General features: G+C 36.5%; 1 protein-coding gene across 2 annotated transcripts in view; it reads left to right on the top strand.

Moving 5' to 3' along the window:
• The window catches only part of LOC106871354 (uncharacterized), a 210,490-nt gene that overhangs the window by 111,766 nt on the left and 75,788 nt on the right, over nt 1-22,936 (top strand). The window lies entirely within an intron of this gene.

The following is a 22,936-nucleotide window of genomic DNA, read 5'->3' as shown; positions in this document are numbered from 1 at the left end:
CGGAAAGAATTGTACCATCGTCAATCTCATCTAATTAACACTACACTTTATGAATTATTTTCTGTTCCTGTGTTTAGACTTCCTTCAGATACATTCTTAGCAATATTCTTATTAAAATGAAGTATTTTGGCTTCTTATTCAAAATTAGGAACTGTTTCACTGGTACTAGTGCCATGAAAAAGAAACTGGTGCTGGTTCTACGTAAAATGTATTGGTGATGGTGTCACATAAGAAGCACAGTTTCTGGTTCTATGGAAAAAACACCCAGTACACTCTGTAAAGTGGTTGTCATTAGGAAGGGCATCCAGCTGCAGAAACCATGCCTAAGCAGGCAATGGAACCTGGTGCAGCTTCTGGCCTTGTCAGCTCCTGTTAAACCATCCAACCCATGCCAGCATGGAAAACAGATGTTAAATGATGATGGTGATGATGATGATTTTAGCACTGAGTGACTCATAATAATTCACTATTTCACTCTGATTCTCTGACTAATGGAATATCATTCATGAAATATTGCATTCAAGGTCATCCTCTTCATTAACAAAGCTGCTTTTACTAATAATCTTCACCTAATCCAGTTTGAGCAAAGCTTTCACTCACCACTTTTGTTAGATTTTCTCTTCCTGTAAGAGTTATTAATAATTAAAAGCAATGGAAGTTCTTTACTCAATTCCTCATATACTTATAGGGCTTCAAAGTCTTTTTGGCAATTCACATTCTTAATTTTCCCCATTTCTCATTAACATTTACATGGAAAATTTGGTTCTTATCTAACATTTTAAAATATATTAGCTAGGCGTAGGAGTGGCTGTGTGGTAAGTAGCTTGCTTACGAACCACATGGTTCCGGGTTTAGTCCCACTGCGTGGCACCTTTGGCAAGTGTCTTCTACTATAGCCTCGGGCCGACCAAAGCCTTGTGAGTGGATTTGGTAGACGGAAACTGAAAGAAGCCCGTCGTATATATGTGTATATATATATATAATTATATATATATATATATATATATATATATATATATATATATATATATATATATATATATATATGTGTGTGTGTGTGTGTGTGTCTGTGTTTGTCCCCCCAACATCGCTTGACAACCGATGCTGCTGTGTTTACGTCCCTGTAACTTAGCGGTTCAGCAAAAGAGGCTGATAGAATAAGTACTAGGCTTACAAAGAATAAGTAAAATAATTTAAGCTTACTTAGGTTTTATTTCTGCCATAAATGACTAAAAGCAAAAATCACTGTTTTATTTTATATTTATGGTTTTTCTTTACAAAAGAATTATTTCTTCTAGAGTTTCATCATCTTTTCTGGTATATCTTTTAATAGTAATTAATTCTTTTCCCTTTGTAATCATAGGAATATGAAAGGCTCACTGAGAGCTGCTGGCTTCCAATCTGTAATCCTCACAAATATCAAAATAGTAGTCAGCAACAGCAGTATCTCTTTAGCACAGTACAATAATATTTTAAAATCTTGATGTAAGTCTACAATAAAGACTGATTAATTAATTAACCAGTTAATTAATTAATTAAAGAAATAATCCAAGGAAACTTGTGCTGGTTTGTATCAGGAGAAAAAGAAAATCGGTAAATAGATGTAGGCGTAGTTTTGTGGTAAGAAATATTGCTTCTCAGTCACATGGTTCCTGGTTCAGTCCCACTGCATGGCACCTTGAGCAAGTGTCTACTACTATAGCCTTGGGTAGATCAAAGCCTTGTGAGTAGATTTAGTAGAGAGAAACTGAAAGAAACCCATCGTGTATACATATTTTTTAATTCTTTTATTTGTTTCAGTCATTTGACTGCAGCCATGCTGGAGCACCGCCTCTAGTCGAACAAACAGACCGCAGGACTTATTCTTTGTAAGCTGTAGAAACACTGCCAGATCAGATTGGAGCCTGGTGCAGCCTCCTGGCTTCCCAGATCCCAGTCGAACCGTTCAACCCATGCCAGCATGGAAAACAGATTTTAAACAATGATGATGCTGGTATAGGAGAGGGTGATAAAGGTGGTGAGAATGATGGTGATGGCAGGGGATGGAAGGATGGGGTGACAATGATTTATGAATTAGTTAATTTTATATTCATAACCACACCTTTTCTCTTACTAGCAGCCAATATAGGTAATATCTCATCCGTTGCAAACATTAAAGTGAGTCATTGATTAAAAAGAGCATTTATTTTAAAATTATTTTTTTAGAGAGAAGACATTTATTTTCTAATTGAAACTTTAAAATTCATTAGATTGATCTGACGAGAACTCAACATACTGTGTTAGAGACACAAATAAATTGAAGCTTTAAGGCACATGGACAGTTTGCAATATCCATTGCTGCAATGACTCAAAACTCAGTTTCTTGGTCATCTCTGATGAAGCAGACCTATAATCAGAGGTATTCTAACCATGACCATCCCATAGGGTCAGGAATTTTGTGGGAGGAGGTAAGTCAATTACATCGACCCCAGTGCTCAGCTGGTACTATTTTATCGACTCTTAAAGGATGAAAAGTAAAGTCCATTTTGGCAGATCAGTTCATTCTGCAGAGTGGTTGGTGTTAGGAAGGGCATCCAACTGTAAAAATTATGCCAGAACAGACAGTGAAGCATGGTGCCTAGTCAGTGCCTGTCAAACCGTCCAACCCATACTAGCATGGAAAGTGGACGTTAAATGATGAGGATGATGAATTGACCCCAGTACTTTCTTAAGCCTGGTACTAATTCTGTCAACCTCTTTTGCCAAACTGCTAAGTTACAGGGGTGTGAACATAGCAACACTGGTTGTCAAGTGGTGGTGACATACACACACATACACACACATAAAACCAGCTTCTTTCAGTTTCCATTTATCAGAGCCACTCACAAGGCTTTGGTTGGCCTGAGGCTATAGTAGAAGACATTTGCCCAAGGTGTCATGCAATGGGACTGAATTTGTAACCATATGGTTTGAAAGCAATGTCCTTACCACACTGCCTTGCCCACACCTCGCATATCCTTTTGAACTGTTTGATGGTTACTAATAAATTGAAAATTACCCATTAAATGCTGTTTGTACAGCATATCTGTAATGGAACTGTTTAAATTCTCTCCTTCACTGATGTAGCTTTATTCTTACTTATTTAGTGTTTATGGAAAACAAACATGCACTATCTTCACCATGGGCAAGATAAAGTGGAAAAGGAAACTTTTTTTAAATTGTATGTTTTTTGTTTTTTTAATTTCACAGTTTATATTTTAACGAAGACATTTGATTGATAAGATTATTAGGAGAAATGAGAATTTATAGTATTTCCTAGTACCCTGTAAACGACACGATGGCTTGCAGAAATTATCAGTTCTTTATTTATTTATTTAGTCTTGACAAACAGAATATAAATGCTCTCTATGGTTGAAGATATATAAAGGCCATGCTATATAAATATACAATATTTAGAGTTGCTATTACTCAAGTATAAAAGGCCATGCTGCATTAATAAATATGGAAGTGTTTTTGATGGTCTTTGGCTGCTATTTATAGAACAAACCATTTTTTTGCTCTTAAGTCCTTCCCCCACTTTGAAGCAACAGTTTACAAAATAAACTATGGTTATTTCTGTCTTTCACTCAAGTTTGAAATGTTTTTGTTTTTTTGTTGAAGTGTATCTTTGTTTTTCTTGATTTATATTTTCTCAACCACCTCTTTAAATTTGTTGTGAAACAATTCTTAATTACTATTTATATTTCTTATCATTAATTAGAGTCTCTTTATAGAATAATCTCAAAAACACACTGGGATTTCTTTTAAATTTTATTCATTGCTTTCGTCACAATTTATGAATATGAATTTGTAGCCAAACTTTGTGTCTTCTCTTGTTTTGCCCTATTTTGAAACACTCAACATTTTGCCTCCCATGGGAGTCACTGATGGCTCTCCGTGCTATATTCTTGGTAGTCAAGACTACCATAGTAGTCAACAGTGACTCCCTATGCTATGTTCTTAACATAGCATAGAATGTCTCCAGTGACTCCCCATGCTGTATTCGTTTTATACCATGGGAGTCACCAGTGACTCCCAATGGTGAGTCCTTTCTCTATGGAACCTCACATTACTGTAGTTCAAACTACATTATCTGAATTTTCTGAAATGTACAGATCACATTTATTTGTCTTTCTCAGATGGGGTTTCAATTTGAATCAATAGAAGCTGAAATAGGACAGTAAGAAGGATGCAGGTCACTGTCATCTCCATCATTTGAGTGATGCCCTCTACAAAATAATTTTTCTGAAAAAGAAGCTATTCAGGCTTATATATATAATCTGTTAAAAAAAATTCATTGATAAATGGGAAAAGCATCCTTAAATAGAGGTATAATGAGCATCTTAACACTTTTTAATGTGTATCACCTGTAACTTCCACAATACAGAATGAATATATTTGTTCTGTGCCTTGGGAGTTACTGGAGACACTCAAACTGTAAGTCAGTGTGGTAGCTTATATGGTGAGCTAGAACATATATATGGTTAAAAAATTTTAAAAATGCATAATTTATGGCAAAATTAGACCACTTGTGCAAAAGAAAATATGACACAGAATGGGATTGGTAGACAAAATGTTAAATAAGCAACAATAAGAGAGCTCTACACAAGAAATTATGGCACAAAATGAGCTTGGTAGAGAAAGTGTTAAATTAGTTACAATAAGAGAGGTCTGTACAAGATGTCACTTTGATCACCTCAGAATATTGCAGTGTGTTCTGGAAAATGTGTTGGTGACATACACTAGAAACAGGAAACCTCTACTGAATTTGAAAATAAAACTGGGTGTGGAGAAGTTGTTTGATGATGTCCTTCAAACTAACAATAACCTAGTATATCAGGTTATGACCTTTGGCTCGGCTTCTTTCAGACCACTTGACCTTTTAGCTATAATGAATTCAGTCGGGGAATAAAATAGAGTGTGATTGAATTTGATCAGTATTTTAACAAGCTGGGTGCAACTTTGGCTTCAGGTGTAAAGGTATAATATGTATTTAAACGAGGCTACTACTGCATTCAATTGGACATAGAATATGTCTGTTTCCTTTCAAGTTGAAGCAAAGTTTATTATTTTTTGCTTGTTTTTTTTTTGTAAATCAGGTCAAGGATAGCTTTTGGCCAGTTGCACCAATTGTTTTCATGCATAAGGAGATATCATGTTCAGAACAGACTAAATGTCCTTGTTATTGTGTAGCTCCTCAGTCAGTTCTGATCTTGTAGACCCAGTAGTGCAGAAGTTAGATCATCATCATCATCTTCATTGTTTTTAATGGCCATTTTCCCTTGCTTGCATGGATGACATAGAATTCTTTGAGGTAGATTTCCTGCATCCAGGTACCCTTCCTGTTGCCAACCCTTACCCATTTCCATCCAAGGTCATATTCCCATATTGCCAGATATGTTTTCTTAGAATATTGGATATGAACAACACTGCTTGTGTGACAGTGACACTCATTTACGACTATCACAAGATGTCAAGACAGGAAAGATGCTGACACACACACACACACACTATTAGTTCATCCATCATTGTTGATGGTGACCAAGGACATTACATAGGAAAAGAAGATGGAGCAGGGTGTGTCTGGCTGTGGCCGATAATTCAAGTGGCTGCTCAGAAGGCCCTACTGGTGGTCTGCTGGGACTGAAGGTGTGGAGTCGGTTCTGGACTTGCATAGTTTGCATTTTCTTTGTGCCCCTACAATCCTGTTCTGTTTGTAGGAGGTTGCACCTCTGTTGGTGCAGATTCACCAGGCAGGGCAATCTTACACACACACACACACACACACACACACACACACACACACACACACACACACACACACACACACATGACATGCTTCTTTCAGTTTCTGTCTACAAAATCCATTCGCAAGGTTTTGATTGGCTGAAGACTATAAAAAAAGACACTTGCCCAATGTTCTATGCAGTGGAGCTGTCTCTCAAGAGGTATAGGTGAGATTGTTATGGTTAAGAAACTTCCCAACCACTTCATTCCAGGTTCAGTCCCATTGTGTGGCACCTTGGGCAAGTATCTTCTACATTAGCCCTGGGCTGACCAATGCTTTGTGAGTTTATTTGGAAATGTGTGGAAGGCTATCTATATGTAGGTATGTGTGTGTGTGTGGGGGTGGGGCTTTGTGTTGTTTCACCAAAAGAGACCAACAGAGTAAGTAGCAGACTTCAGAAAACAAAAAGTACCAGGATTGATTTATTCAATTAAAATCCTTTGAGCCAATGCCCCAGCATGGCCACAGTTGAATAACTGAAACAGTTAAAAGATAAGATACAATTTTGGTAGTAGAGTTTTTAGCACAGCAGACTTAGTAGCTTCTGAATCATTGTTTTGATGCACAGATTTCACCTTGAGATAGCTGCCTTATTAAGGTTTAGCTTCGGTTAAACAATATTATTAATATTCACATTTTGAGTTATCAATACAAATGTACTTTTATTTAGATTTTACCAAAAATGTTAATTTGAGCAATGATAACTGTTACATAACCTTAGAATTTAAGGTAAAAAAAAGTTCAGTTGATTGCTTATAGTGATAAACTGTCACAATGTAAATAAATTTCATTTAAAATATCTTTTAAATCCTGCTAAGATAAAATCAAACTTCCATATGCAACTTTTCAGAAATTTCCCTATACAGGCATAGCCCAACTTGCATCTGTAATTTGTTCCAGAACATGTGACGTAATGCAAACAATGACATAATATGGGAAACCATTTAAAAAATCATTTATTAACTCATCTCTGTTTTAATAAATGATTTGTACATATTTTCATATGTATTTTATTTGATTTTCCACTTCAGTATTAATTTGTATATGTGTTTTTTTTAAAAATTTTTATGCTTTTAAATATGTTTACTGAGATCGACATAAAGTTATTTAAATTGACTGGAGCTGAGGTTTATTTTTCTCAATTAAATTCTTTACACAACTTTGTTTTTTACAACTGTCATTCATAAACTTATATAAATTTTTAAATTATTGTAAAGAGTGGCTGTGTGGTAAGTAGCTTGCTTACCAACCACACGGTTCCGGGTTCAGTCCCACTGTGTGGCACCTTGGGCAAGTGTCTTCTACTATAGCCTTGGGCCGACCAAAGACTTGTGAGTGGATTTGGTAGACAGAAACTGAAAGAAGCCCATTGTATATATGTGTGTGTGTGTGTGTGTGTGTGTATATATATATATATATATATGTGTGTGTGTGTGTATATATATGTGTGTGTGTGTGTGTTTGTGTGTGTGTGTTTGTGTGTCTGTGTTTGTCCTTCCAACATCTCTTGACAACCGATGCTGGTGTGTTTACGTCCCCGTAACTTAGCGGTTCGGCAAAAAGAGACCGATAGAATAAATACTGGGCTTACAAAGAATAGACTTTGCAGCCTTAAATATATCATGTGCATAAAAAGAAAAGATGGTAATGAATCATGATTAGGGCTTCTTTGATCATAGAAATGACTCAGTTACAGGCTGAGCCGTTGGTAAACAACTACACTATATAACATATGAGCCATTTCAAATGACCCATTTCAGATAAACCATTTCATGTGTCTCTGCTTATGTAGCAGAAAGCTGGTGTCACTTTGTAGTTGAATGCTTGCCTGTAAGAAAGTGATACAGCTGTAGAAATCTTTGCTTCAATAATTCACATAAAAAATGAACCAGTTTGTTAGTTTTGAAAACCATTTCACCTATTTTAACTTGGTGGGAAAAATAAATGTAAAACTGTTAAAATATACTTAAGAGTTTTTTCTGTTGCTGACATTGCGCGTCTACTGGAACATATAATTAGTCAAACTGTAAATCTTGCTGTCATCAAGTTGAAAGGATCAGGGGGAATAAAATGTATAAAGTAGAGATTTAAAACTAGTTATTTCCGTTGATTTTACAGAAGATATAATTTTCGGTTGTTGCCAGCTTGTGGAGACTTAGAAAAATTGATTGATATGTGTGTTTTTGTTTCGAAGATGACTCCCAAGGAAAATTTTTATTGAATTGCTAAATTTGAAACATCATCATCATCATCATCATCGTTTTAACATCTACTTTTCCATGCTTGCATGTACCAGATGGAGTTTATTGAGGCAAATTTTTTATGGCCATATGCCCTCACCTGTTTCGAAACAAGGTGATATTTTCTCATGGCCAGACATATTTCCACAGAATTTTGGCAATGAAATATCATTCATTTACAACAATCAGGCAACGTCAAGACAAGGAGACACAAACATACACACACTATTATATACATATGTAGGTGCGAGCATGGCTGTGTGGTTAGGAAGCTTGCTTCCCAGATACATGGTTTCAGGTTCAGTCCCACTGCATGGCACCTTGGGCAAGTGTCCTCTGCTATAGCCCCAGGCCAACCGAAGCTTGGTAATTGAATTTGGTAGGTGGAAGTTACTGCTGCATGTGTGTATGTGTGTGTAGGTGATTGTGCCTCTCCAAGAGAGAGAGAGAGAGAGCGATATCATCATCATTTACATCAATTTTCCATGCTGGCATGGGTTGGACGGTTTGACAGGACCTGGCAAACCACAGGGCTGCATCAGGCTCCAGTGTTAGCTTTGACATGGTTTCTGTGGCTGGATGCCCTTCCTGATGCCAACCACCTTAGAGTTTGTATTAGGTAATTCTTTTCATATCATCAACACTGGTACATACATGCATGCACGCACACGCACACACACATACACTCACACACACACACATACACACTCACACACACACACACACAGAGGCTACTTTCAGTTTCGATCTATCAAATCCACTTTAGTTGGCCTGAGGCTATAGTAGAAGACACTTGCCAAAGGTACCACACAGTGGGACTGAACCCAGAAACACTTCTTAATTTAGTGAACCATATGCTCATTTAAGTCCAGCTCTTATTCTATTGGTCTTTTCTGCCAAACTGCTAAGTTATGGGGATGTAAACACACCATATATATATATATATATATATATATATATATACGATGGGCTTCTTTCAGTTTCCGTCTACCAAATCCACTCACAAGGTTTTGGTCGGCCCAAGGCTATAGTAGAAGACACTTGCCCAAGGTGCCATGCAGTGGGACTGAACCTGGAACCATGTGGTTGGGAAGCAAGCTTTTTACCACACAGCCATGCCTCCACCTTATAAATAATGTTAATAATTAAATCTTTAGAATGAGTAAAAAAACTTTGGGGCAAACAACTTTGGCAGAACATCTCATAATTTTAAGAACTTTTGTACATGGAGCTATTTACTAGATGTGGTGCAGCCACACATTTTCTTGACTGGCTTATTGCAAGGAAGTAATGGATGTGTCATATATGATATGCGGTATGTTGATAAGTAAACAAACTTGTCTTTGCTTTATCAGATGATATCAAGGAATAAATTCTGTTTGCTGTATGAATAGCATTGGAAATATTATTTGTAAGAAGGTATGTTGTTTAGATTTAGTCAATGCCAGCTTTGTCTGTTCTTGTTATCTTCTTGCTCGTATCTTCTACCAATCTTGTTCCGGGATCTGACAAAAGTTCTTCTGATGGAATTTCTCAGTTATTACTATGCACTCTGACCACCTGGTAAGTCAACATAGCGCCGCTGTGTGTAGTCAGTCAACTGATTGACTTGGAAACTACCATCTTTGCAAGAAGACCTGGTTTCCTTAAAGTTTGCATACTTATCTCTAGTCTTGCAATAAACTTGACTTTGTGTGTGTGTGTGTGTGTGCCCGTCTGTCCCACATCTGAGTGGAAGAGGTTATCAGTTCTAACTTGACTGAACTTATGTAAAACTTTCAAAGACTTGACTTTAAAAATTTTTTATCCGCCTATTCATTTACTTATTTTTTCACTATTTCCTTTAACCCTTTTAGCATTTAAACCAGCCTTATCTGGCCCAAATATTCTACTTGTGCTATGTTCAGATTAGCCAGATCCAATCTCTCACACTTACCCTACAATGTCATTCTAAGCGTAAACAATCACATCATCAAAATCTCAAGGCTACAAGATAACGGATGGCTAATTCAAAACAATGTGAATAAATAAGCCATACATTTGACAGAATAATCTGAATGCTAAAGGGTTAAATAACCAGATAGGGGTAATTACTGATTATGATATACATGCATGCACACACATACACACACACACACAACACTCTCTCTCTCTCTCTCTGATACTTGCGATGAATGATTCCTTTACTGTCTGAGACATATTCTCTATTTCTCGTTAGTTTTCTTTCCCCCCTGCCTCTCTCTCTCTCTCTCTCTCTCTCTCTCTCTGTTACACACACACATATACCTTTCCCTAAATATCTTTCTCACTATCTGTCTTTCTTCCACATGCACACACACACACACACACACACACACACACACACTCTCTCTCTCTCTCTCTCTCTCCCTCTCTCACACACACACACACACACACACATGCATGCACACACACATGCATGCACACACACATGCATGCACACACACATGCATGCACACACATGCATGCACACACACATGCATGCATACATTGACACATTTTCCCACATATTTATCTTTCTCGTGTACATTCACATCTCCATCTTTCATGCACACGCACACTCTCTCTCTCTCTCTCTCTCTCTCTCTCTTCATACTTATTCATTTTCCATCACCCCAACCATAACTTCTATGTAGATTTGGTATAAAGTTCTTACAAGTATATTTCCCAATCATTTCCTCAATTTGATGATTATTTCAGATGACTTTAGACTTATCGTGACCTTCATCAGCCCCATCAGTTCCATCTTAGATAATATTATTCTAGCGATCTTAAATAACTTTGTTTCTCCTTAATAAAAAAATGTTTTTCTCTCTTAATAATTAATAAGCTGTCATTTATTTCATTTTTATAGAATCTCTTATTTTTTTAATCTCTTAATCTGACTTTTTTATTTTTTTTTTTTTTTTGTTCCTTCTATTATTAGATTTTGAAAATAAACCGTTTCTTGAAGATGTGATAACTTTTGTGTGGAAATGACAATTTTGATGACAATAATTCTTTCCTTGTTTTATTTGATAAGATTAAACATACCCTGACCAGAAAAGGGTTTTTTTTTGTTTTCTTTTTTATCAATGTGTACACAAAGACCCTGAAGGAAAGTTCTAATTTTAAACTTGCTTCATATAGCTTTGTTTTAGTATTATTATTATTATTATCTATTTATATATTCATATTATTAGTGTACTTGACACCATTTAGTCTGTCTTTACGTTCTGAGTTCAAAATCTACCAAGGTCGACTTCGCCTTTCATCCTTTCGAGGTCAATAAAATAAGTACCAGTTGAGCAATGGGGGTCAATGTAATCAACTAGATCCCTTCACAAAAAAATGTTTGGCCTTGTGACTATATTTGAAACGATTATTATAATTAAGGTATCAAGCTGGCAGAATCATTAGCATGTCAGACAAAATGCCTTGCAGTGTATGTTCTGACTCTTCACATTCTGAGTTCAAATTTCATCAAAGTTGACTTTGCTTTCATTTTTTTGGGGGTCTGGATAAAATAAGTTCCACGGGGGGGGGGGGGGGAGGTTTCGATGTAATGGACTCCCTCAACTCTGACAGAATTGCTGGCCTTGTGCCAAAATTCGAAACTATTATTGTTTTTGTTAAAGATATTGTCACAATCTTATAACTTTTATATTTCCATGAAATAAAGGCAAAGATTGATAGTTGGTGAGGTCATTTAGTTGATTAGAAATGGAAAATAGAACCTAATACAACTAGATAGAAATACAGAATGTCTGTCTGTGACTGCGAATGAAGAATTGTGTGTAAGAATCAGTATGAATGAGTATGTGTGTGTGTGAGAGATAGAGAGAGAGAGAGAGAGAGAGAGAGAGATAGAGAGAGAGAGTGAGTAAGAGAGTGAGTGAGTGAATGAATGTGTGTGTGAGAGAGAATGAGTGAGAGAGTGAGTGGGTTTTGAGTGAATGAATGTGTGTGTGTGTGTGTGTGTGTGTGTGAAGGGCTTCTGTACAAGTATTGTCTACCAAATTGATTCACAAGGCATTGGTCAGCTTGGCACTGTAGTGGAAGTCACTTTCCCAAGGTGCTGTACAGTGGGATTGAACCCAAAACTATGTGGTTGCAAAGTGAGCTCCTTTACCATGTAGCCTTCCCTGCACCTGTGAAATTTTACTAAGAACCCTGCCCAGGACATACTATGTTGTCTAAATATGTCTTTATCCACAAGGCCACTGAATTCAAGTTTTAATAAATTCTTGCCTATAAGCAAAATATTTTTTTTTTTAAGTATAGTTTCTAAGAAAATATGTACCAGAGCCTATTTTTAAAAATCTAGTTGTTGTTGTTGTTGCTTAATATCAAGTCATCCCCGATTAAGCAATGCTTTTATTAATAGCGTTTCATCTATGACAAACCCATCTTTGGTATGTCTAGCATTATATTATTCAGTCGGCCTTTTTAGATGGGACAATGTGATTTGAAGGAAATTTGACTGCTATTTCTAACAAGTCAATGCCTAGATGCTCCCTATAAACTTTGCAATTGACTCAATTTTCAGATGTTTTCAATCTGTAGTAATTTACAAGAATCGTGAAAATCTACTGAAAATATATAGTAAATGTTGTATCTCATTATATATGTGGGGCAAAACAAAAGAATAAAAACTAATGTTGCATAAATAGATAAAAATACTTTTTCTTTCTCCTCTAATGACATTGATATATTCAGGCAGTAATGGTTTTGACTGTTCAAAATGCTTTGAATTCGTAATTAACTGCTGATTCTTTCAGGAAATGTTCATGATTTTTTTTACCACATTCTTTGTTAGTATATACTTGGAAATAGTGAATTTTTTCTTCAGATAAAACATCTGATGTCTGTTAAGACAAGCACTGTCATCTTATGATGACTGCTTGTTTCATTTTGCAAACTAATCAATTAGCTCTAGGTTTAGAGAATTATTATAAATTATACTAATTCCTAAGAAATAGTTAATTTGTTGTAAAACATTCAATTGTTTCATTCTTTAATTATCACAGCTGAACATTCCATACCTCACCAATATCATCATTGTCACCATCATTGATGTCATCATTTTAGCAAACATATTTTCCATGTTTACTACATGTTAGAGTGAAGGCATGTGGCAAAGTGGTTAGGATGTTACACTCATGATCACAAGGCCATGGTTTCAATTTCCAGTCCAGGTAGTTTGTTGGGTTCTTGAGCAAAACATTTTATTTTACATTGCCCCAGTTCACTCAGCTGTCAATGGGTTACCCTACAGCAGACAAGCATTTCCATTCAGTGGGAATTTTCACTTATACATCATGGAAACCAGGTGATCAGTTTATGGGTCCTAGGATTTGTGACAACAATACTCAGAAAAACATGTGGTTTAGTGGTTAGGGTCTTGGACTCATGATTGTGGTTTCACAGCTCCTGGACCTGGCGATGCATTGTGCTGTTGAGCAAAATGCTTCGTTTCATGTTGCTCCAATTCACTCCTGCAATGATCCGGTGCCTTGTCCAAGGGAGAATACACACGCCACAGAAACCAGGAAACTGACCCCCTGATTCTATATGACTTGGAGAAGATCTTATCTGGGATCTAGAAAATCATATGTATTATGTGTTAGACCATGTCATTCTATGAATATTAATTATACGACATCTTGTCATTGAAACTCAACTTTTCAAACCTGAACTGTTTCCCCTGAGTTTTTTTTGGGTTTTTTTTTGCCCTTTCAATGAATAACTCCTGCTGTCAGTTTATATATAGAACCTTTGTATCCTGCATACTTCATTCATTTTTTTGTTATGTGTCCAAAACGGTGCCTCAGTCAACACAGCCAGTAATGCCCAGTTGTTTTCTCAATTCACTCTTTCTCATTAAGTTTAACATGCACATCCAGTAAACCATACTCAACCCATTTTCTATCAATCCAGTGTTATATAGGGTAAAATCATTTCATTTTAACATCCACTTTTCCATGCTTGCATGGGTTGGATGTAGTTTGCTGTGCCATAATTTTCAGCAATTTTCTATTGTTTACATACAGTACACAACAGCTGACTTCCTGCATTCTCCTTTCCTGCATAATGAGCAGGCCATTCCCTTTATGTTATCACACTTTTGTGTCTCTACAACTTGTTTATAATTTGCTCTTTATTATATTAAAATTTGTCTTGGCTTCAAATTCCCTCTAACTCTTCAACTGCTTATAAGCTGGTCCAAACACTCGATGTTTCTCTATACACTGCATAAAGAAAAGGAGCTTAACCCTTTAGCATTCAGATTATTCTGTCAAATATAATGCTTATTTATCCACATTGCTTTGAATTAGTCATGCATTATCTTATGGCTTCAAGATTTTAACGATGTGATTGTTTACATTTAGAATGACATTGTAGGGTAGATGTGAGGGGCCAGATTTGACTAGTTTGAACTTAAAACTGGTAAAAATATTTGGGCTGGATATGGCCAGTTAAAATCTTATTAAGAATATCTGATTAACGCATTCTTCTGTCTGTGATCCTTATTTTATCTTGAGAAAATAAAGCAAAAATCACATGTATATTTCTTATCTCTGACTTTAAACCTTTTCATCAAATTTAGACAAATGTTAGATAGACCAACTTCTTAAGTGAGGCAGTAAGATACAAGCAGCTAAGGCAGATGATGTGCAATGATTGGTGAAAATTGAGATGAGTGATCCATTGGATGGGCAACAATAATGCTAGCTTTTCTAAAACCAATATAGTTTGAGTAATATCTTTGGAAAATAAGAATTTCTCAGAAGTAGTGGTGGTGGCAGTAGTGGTGGCAGCTGCTACTGTTGTTGTTGTTGGTGATGTTATTTACTGCTTTTAAAATATTTAGGATATTGCAGCTGCTCACACACACACACACACACACACACACACATACACACACGTGCATGCACATTCTCACATTGCATTAACAGATGTAACCAACATGCAACTATCACCCCCAATCACCTCCTATCCCTTCTCCATCTCTCCTCTGTTACTGCTTCAGCTACTCTAAACTGGGTGCAGGCTTGACTATGTAGTTAAGAAGCTCACTATGCAACCACGTGGTTTTCAGGTTCAATCGTACTATGTGGCGCCTTGGGCAAGTATCTTCTACTATAGCCCCAGGTTAACTAATGCTTTGTAAGTGAATTTAGTAGATGGAAACTGTATAGAAGTCCAGTGCGTTATACATATGTATGTATGTATGTATGTATGTATGTATGTATGTATATACATATACACACATACACACACGTGTGTGTGTGTTTGTATTTTCTCCTTGTTCCCTCATTACTGGACAGCCTCTGTTGGTTTGTTTACATCTCTGTATCTTAGCGATTCCTCAAAAGAGGCCAATAGAACAAGTACTAGACTTTAGATAAAATAATTACTGGAATCAGTTTGCTCAACCTAAACCCTTCAAGGCAGTGCCACAGTCCAATGACTGAACTCAAGTGGAACCAACCCAGCAACCCTCTGGGACCTTCTTCCTGTCTATGTTTTCCCTCCAACATCCTCTGCAAGTTCAAACTGAACAGTTATCTGCATCCAGCTAGGCCTGGAAATATTATGGCACCCCTTTCTCCTGCTTGGACTAAATAATAAAATCAAATTTCAAATGTAATAATTTAGAAAACATTTTCATTTGAAATTTTTATTCAAATTTTATTAATTTTCAGCTATATTTACATTTTGGACACTTCAGAATAAATAAATAAATAAATATATATATATATATATATATATTTCAAGGGTAATTTGCAGTGTCCCAATATTTTAGGATTAAGTAGCTGTTTTCATTTCATGCTATTCTAGCTTTGTGTTAAGTTTTCTTTTTGTCTGAACTAAATTAGTTGACTTACTTCACTACTTCAGTGGAGGATTTAAAAGATTCTCTACAGCATGAAAATCACACAGTCTCTCTCTCTCTCTCTCTCTCTCTATATATATATATATATATATATATATATATAAGTACACATGTCTTACACTCACACTTTCTCCCTCTCTCTCACGCACACACACCTTCTCTTTCTCATTCTTACACTCACACTTTCTTCCTGTCTGTCTCTCTTTCTCACACATGCACACACAGATATATACATATACATCCACACAGAGGATAGTTTTCTCTTAAATCCAGTTGACTTGAATAAAGCATTGATGCAGAAATGCCTAATGTGCCAGGAAATTTTTTCTTTTCCTGTTCATTTTTTTTTAAATTTTGTTTTATGTAATACTTTTTTCTTCGACTTTCTCTTTGTTCATCTATCTGCTTAGTTTAGGAAAACAAATTTTGGATAGTAGCTATTTAGTCCTTCCAAAGAATTAACACCAACAACGACAGCTAGGAGTGGTGATGGTGGTGATGGTGGCGGCGGCAGCGTGTTTGTTGTCAGAAGTGAGTGTAACTCATTGCTTGTCTAACATTACATACCCCACCACCTCCACCACCACCACCACCCTCTTAGTTCAAAGCAAAAGGAAATATGTTACAGGGCACAGTCTGGGCAATATAAGAGGACATGTCAAAAGCAACTTGGCACAGTTTTAAGCATTTAGTCTCTCTAGCAGTGAATTCAATCCTCTTGAATGTTGTATCCAAGTTACATTGCCATATGGGAAGGGCCGCACCCTCCCTGAGACGGTTAAACGGAAAGGTGAGGAGGAAAAGAACGTTGTGTGGGATCACCACACTACATTTTGTAATCTGAGATTTTCAAGAAATAGAAGTTTAGGCTTGGGGAATTTTAGAAAAATATTCTTTCGTGTTCCAGTTATTCCTGACAATATTTTACTTTAAACTAACCTTTGAACACTTACTTGGTTCAGACTCTTGGAATCTTTGACCTGATTTTGTTGTTGTTATTGTTGTTGTCATCTATAATTTTACTCCTTTAGAAATATCTGAATATCTGACATTTTCATTTTGATGTTTATTTTAGGATTTGTCTGTTGATAATGTAAATTGAAGTAAAAATAAAAAATACAATTTTGGTTTAAAATTATCACAGTATAATTATTTTTGTTTGCTTTTGTTTTTGAAGTATTGATATTATAGTTTTAATTATAATTCTTTCTAAATTTGACATTTGACCAGCACTATTAAGACAGGTGGGGGTGAAAGTTGATTAAATCAACCCAGTATTTGACTGGTATCTTATTTTTATCAACCACAAAAGGATGAATGGCAAAGTGACCTCAGCAAGATTTTTTTTTATTATAATAAAAAGAGACATGTAAAATAGGTAATTCCCAGTCGTTAAGGTGTTTAATTATGAAAAACAAATAATATAAACTGAAATTTAGTTGAATCATTTACTCAAAACTTCATTAAAAATCCTGTCTACAGTGACTTCACACCCATTTTCTGCCTTGAATCAATTAATCGTAGCCAGTACCTTATGATCCTTAGATTGGTAGCTTGTCTTTTGTCAATAATTATCAACATCAGACAGGCTGATATCAACAGACATGCCTACATCAGCATCTTTCAGACTAATCAACTAGTATAGCAGCCGGTTTATCTGACCAAATGCATTGGGATCACCAGTTGTGCCTACATCATCAACATTCAGGCCTCTGCTGTATTCACAGGTCTTTTGCTAGCATTAATGAGTAGCTTTCTGGTAGGCATTGTTACCAATAGTTGTCGGGTGTGCAACCTAATGAGAGTACCAGCAGTGGTCACAACGTTTCTGGCAGTCATTGGAGTAGTGGTATCAACAGCAGATATAGCAACAATGGACTGCAGACAAGCTCTAAAGTAGTTTACATTGCAGTGATGCTCAGCAGGCTAGTTATGACATAAAAAGAGAATAGATATGGACAGCAGACATCCTAATAAGGGCAACGACTGACCAGCTATGAAGCCATTAACCTTTTAGCATTCAGATTACTCTGTCAAGTGTAATGCTTATTTATTTACATTGTTTGAATTAATCATGGCTTATCTCATAGCTTTGAGATTTGAATGATGTGATTATTTTTAGAATGACATTGTAGGGTAGGTGTCTGTGACCAGATCTAACTGGTTTAACCATAAAATAGATAGAATATTTAGGCTGAATATGGCTGGTTTAAATGCTAAAGGGTTTTAAGACAGCTTTTACCAACAACTTAGATATTGCCATGCAAAGAAATAATCAGCCCAATTATGATATATCCAATTTGCAAAACTGCGACCAAACTCCAACAAAACAACCATGAGCTGACCAGACTACTTTTTCATAGCCAACAGTTTCCACCTATGGTGCAAAACCTTTTTAACAGGATGTATGTTTTCTCAACAACACTGTACTGATATACTATACAAAGACATACATACACACACATGTACAGACATGGTTGTGCGATTGAGGTGTTTGCTTCCCAACCACTTAGTTTTGGGTTCAGTCCCACTGTGCAGCACCTTAGACAAGTGTCTTCTATTATAGCCATGGGCCAGATTGGATTTGGAAGTTGGAAACTAAAAGAAGCTTGCCCTATTTAAAATTAAAATTACATTGACCACAGTGTTGACAGAGTACTTTGACAGTGTGCACACCTCTTTGCTGTCTGTTGGTTGATTTCCAGACAGGAATAGCCTCATACCTTCAGTCCCACTCTATGAATTCTTATCATTGAAATATGGTAATCTCATCGACCCTGAAAGAATGCTAGTCTCATTGACCCTGAAAGAATGAATGGTAAAGTCAACCTCAGTGGAGTTAGAACTCAGAACATAAGGATAGACCAAATGTTGCTAAGCATTTTGCCCAGCATGCTAATGATTCTGCCAGCTCCTTGCCTTTATGACTATAATAATAATAATAATAATAATAATAATAATAATAATTATTATTATTATTATTATTATTATTATTATTATTATGACAATAATGAAGGTGATTAAGAACAGTTATATGAATAATGTTAAAAGCAAGATAATATCAGTTCAATGAACAATAATTTTATGGGCCATAATGATATTAAGAATATGTATAAATCACATCATTCTAAAGTCCACATCTAATTTCTTGGCAATTTCTTTCCTCATTTAAAGCTGAGGAGTTATTAAGCACCACATTAACCCTCTGGTGAAAGGCAAAATATGCAATAATTAGTCATGGTTGTTAAGTCAATAATAAAAACTTTAGTTGCCTGAAGTAGGTTAAAAATAAATCATTTTAGTGGAGCCCATCCCTGTCTAGAGAGGGATGGGCTCCACAAGGGCACCACCTAGAAATAACTGGTAATCACGTGATCAACCAGACTATTGAATATTGTTATACATTACTGGTCACTGCGCTTTGCATCGTTTTAGCTTTTGAATGATGCCACCCCTCTAGTTAAGCGAGAAAGCCAACATTCCCCCTGATTGGAAGGTTAGTTCATTGCAGGGGTACCCATTTACAACTGGGTGGACAGGAGCAGCGTGAAATGAAGTATCTTGCTCAAGAACACAATGTGTAGCTGGTCTGGGAATTGAACCCATGATCTCACAGTTATTAATGCAATACAGCTACCCACTAGGCCACTAGCTGATAAATGACATAAATCAGTTGAAATGGATCAAATATAGATTGAACCTATGTTGCAGACTTGGCTTTCTACCATTTTAGAGCAGATGCACAATCATTCCTTCACCTTTTGTAAGAACAGAGAATCTTTTAGATGTCATGGAAGTTCTCAGAACTTTTGATAATTAAATGAAGACTCATGCTTCTTTCATTTCACCAAAGCTTGTATTGATCAAATATCTAAGATAAATCTTATCTGTTATTTCTTGCAAGTTCATTTGAAAGTGTGAGCTGATGTATCTGTCTTTTATCTTTTACTTGTTTCAGTCATTAGACTGTGGCCATGCTGGGGTGCCACCTTCAAGGGGTTTAGTCAGACAAATCAGCCCCAGTACTTATCTTTAAGTCTATTACTTATTCTATCAGTCTCTTTTGCCACACTGCTAGATTATGAGGACATAAACAAACCAACACCAGTTGAGAAGTGGTGGTGGTGGTGGGGGACAAACACTGATGGATGTTGGGCCTCATGGAGGCGAGGTGGCTGAGTTCCTTTTGAGTGTTGGGCCTCAGGAGGCAAAGTGGCTGAGTTCCTTTTGAGTGTTGGGCCTCACAGAGGCAATGACCAAGACCTTTGGCATTATGCCGTACTTGAAAAGAAGACCCATCAAGCCGAGCAAAATGGCAGTCGTGGCAGATACCAGTGTCATGCAAATGGCATTCATGCCGGTGGCACGTAAAAGCACCCATTACACTCTCGGAGTGGTTGGCGTTAGGAAGGGCATCCAGCTGTAGAAAACCATGTCAAATCAGACTGGAGCCTGGTGCAGCCTTCCAGCATGCCAGCCCAGTCAAACCATCTAACCCATGCCAGCATGTTTTTCATTATCATACCACTATGTCAGAGACTATATTATATATGTATATATCATATATTTTAAAATGGCTTAGCTTGTTATGCAGAAAAGGAGTAGGTTATAAACTGCATATACAGAACCCAATGTAAGCTATGGACACATAGGCAGCCTAACAGTGGTGTCACAGGTAGACTAACAGAGAACGTAAGCTTCATATGTGACACGTGCATTGGAGCCATCATGCTGTAATTTCACTAGAAATGAATTCTCTTAAAATACCTGGGTAGCTCACTGGAAGTTGTTGTTGGCTTTTGTTATTTAGGAGGTGTAATTAACAAGGGTGTTGGTTGCTCTGAAAATATAATAATATGAGTAAGAACAAGTTGGAGAAAATTCATGGAACTACTACTGTTGTTGGCAATGAAGGTCTTTTCCCTTACGGTGAAGTGCAGATTAGAACTGTGATGCTGCAAGGTAGTGAGACTTGGGCCTTGAATTTAGAGGACTTGAGAAGACTGGAAAGAAATGAAGTGAGCCTACTCTGTTGGATGTGCAATGTATGTATGCAAGAATCACATAGTACAAATGTGCTGAGAGAAAAACTGAGCATGAGAGGAATCAGGTTTAGTGTGCAAGAAAAACAAAACTGCTGTATGGACATGGAACAAAGTGGTGAAGGCTGATCAACAGCATCTGGTCACAAGGCCAGGCTTATGGAGGTATTGATTGATGGTGCTTTGTGAAAGACCAAGTACTGTCAACAACGTATGAGTGCTGGTGTTTAGTTGTTCAACCATTTCAAACAACAGGTCTCCCTATCCTTGGTTTATTTTCAAGGATGGTGCCACCTTCCTTGAAATGTCTGAACCAGTTTTGTGCCCTACACATCCTTTGACAGTTACAAGGCCTTCCACACCATGAACTTCTTATTCCACAGGCTTCACAGTCAATTCTTTTTTTCCATGGGTAGTGTGAAATGGTCTAAACTGCAATTTTTTCACCAATTATTATCAAAGCTTTAATATGAAAAATAAATAATTAATGTCTATATGTTCTTTATGAAAATAAAGAATGAACAATTCAGCATCAAATGGACAACAAATTATATCAAATTAATGATGTAACATGGAGATACAAGTTGCCAAAAGTCATCACTGAAAATTCAGGAACACTTTTGACTCAACCTGGTACACCTTAGATACATCCTTTTCTACTCTAGGCACAAGGCCCGAAATTTTTTGGGGAGGGGGTCAGTCAATTAGATCGACCCCAGTACGCAACTGGTACTTAATTTATCGACCCTGAAAGGATGAAAGGCAAAGTCATCCTCGGCGGAATTTGAACTCAGACTGTAAAGACAGACAAAATACCGCTAAGCATTTCGCCCAGCGTGCTAACATCTCTGCCAGCTCATCACCTAACACCTTAGATATATCAACTCCAAACTGAATTGTAGTGTAGACCTTACATTATAAGTAACAACTTCTGGGATTGTGCTGCAATTAATTAAATACCGATCTATTAATAGACTTTCAATATGAATAAGTCTTTCATTTTTCATTTTGATAAGTATTTTAGACTTGCAAAATTGACTAAATAGATGAAATGTTCATCAAATTGAAAGGTCAGAATTATTATCATCATCATCATCATCATCATTATCTAAAAAGGTGCTGGAAAGTTAGAAAGCTAGAAAGATTGCAATAGTTAAACTAAGGTCATTGATTATCTGCTAAAAAAATTTCTACTAAATGATGAGCTTAACTTTAAGACAAGATATTTATTGTTACCATTTTTTTTACATTTTTCATGTAAAAGAATGTAGCTTATACTTATTGCCTGTACCTCCAAGCATGTATTTAGTGAAAGTGTTTTGCTATAAGTGTGTGTGTGTGTGTGTGTGTGCATTTATCATCATCATCATCTTCATCATCAGTAGCAGCAGCAGCAATATTTAATGTCTGTTTTCCATGCTGGCATGGGTTGAACAGTTTGACAGGAACTGGTGAGGCTTGGAGCAACATCAGGCTCCATTGTCTGTTTTGGTATGGTTTCTACCGCTGGATGCCTTTCCTAATGCCTACCACTTTGCAGAGTGTGCTGGGTGCTTTTTACATGGCACCAGTGCTTTTTATGTGGCACCAGTACTGGTGCTTTTTTATGTGGTGCCAGCACTGGTGGTTTTTAAGTGGCACCAAATTTCAACCAGAATTGGCCCAGGCCATGACTAACTTATCAGCTCCACCTGGAAAAGGCATTTGATGATGTTTTATTTTACAGTCATTCTTTGGGTGCCATAGCCTATTCAAGTAAAGAATTATTGTTTGCAGTGATATATCCAAGTGTTGGTGGTTTATTTGGAATTTGTCGGTGATAGTCATCTAGGAACTGTTTGAATGTTATGAGATCTTTTCATTCTTTTATGTGTCTTGGAATTCAGTCAAAGAACATTCAGATTACTCAGTTAATTGTGATACTTATTCGCATGGTTTTGAATTCATCATG

This window comes from Octopus bimaculoides, chromosome 8, assembly GCF_046866305.1.
Source record: "Octopus bimaculoides isolate indiv1 chromosome 8, ASM4686630v1, whole genome shotgun sequence".
Lineage (NCBI taxonomy): Eukaryota > Metazoa > Mollusca > Cephalopoda > Octopoda > Octopodidae > Octopus > Octopus bimaculoides.
Note: the sequence above shows the minus strand (reverse complement) of the source record. Positions and strands in the feature narration are given on the sequence as shown.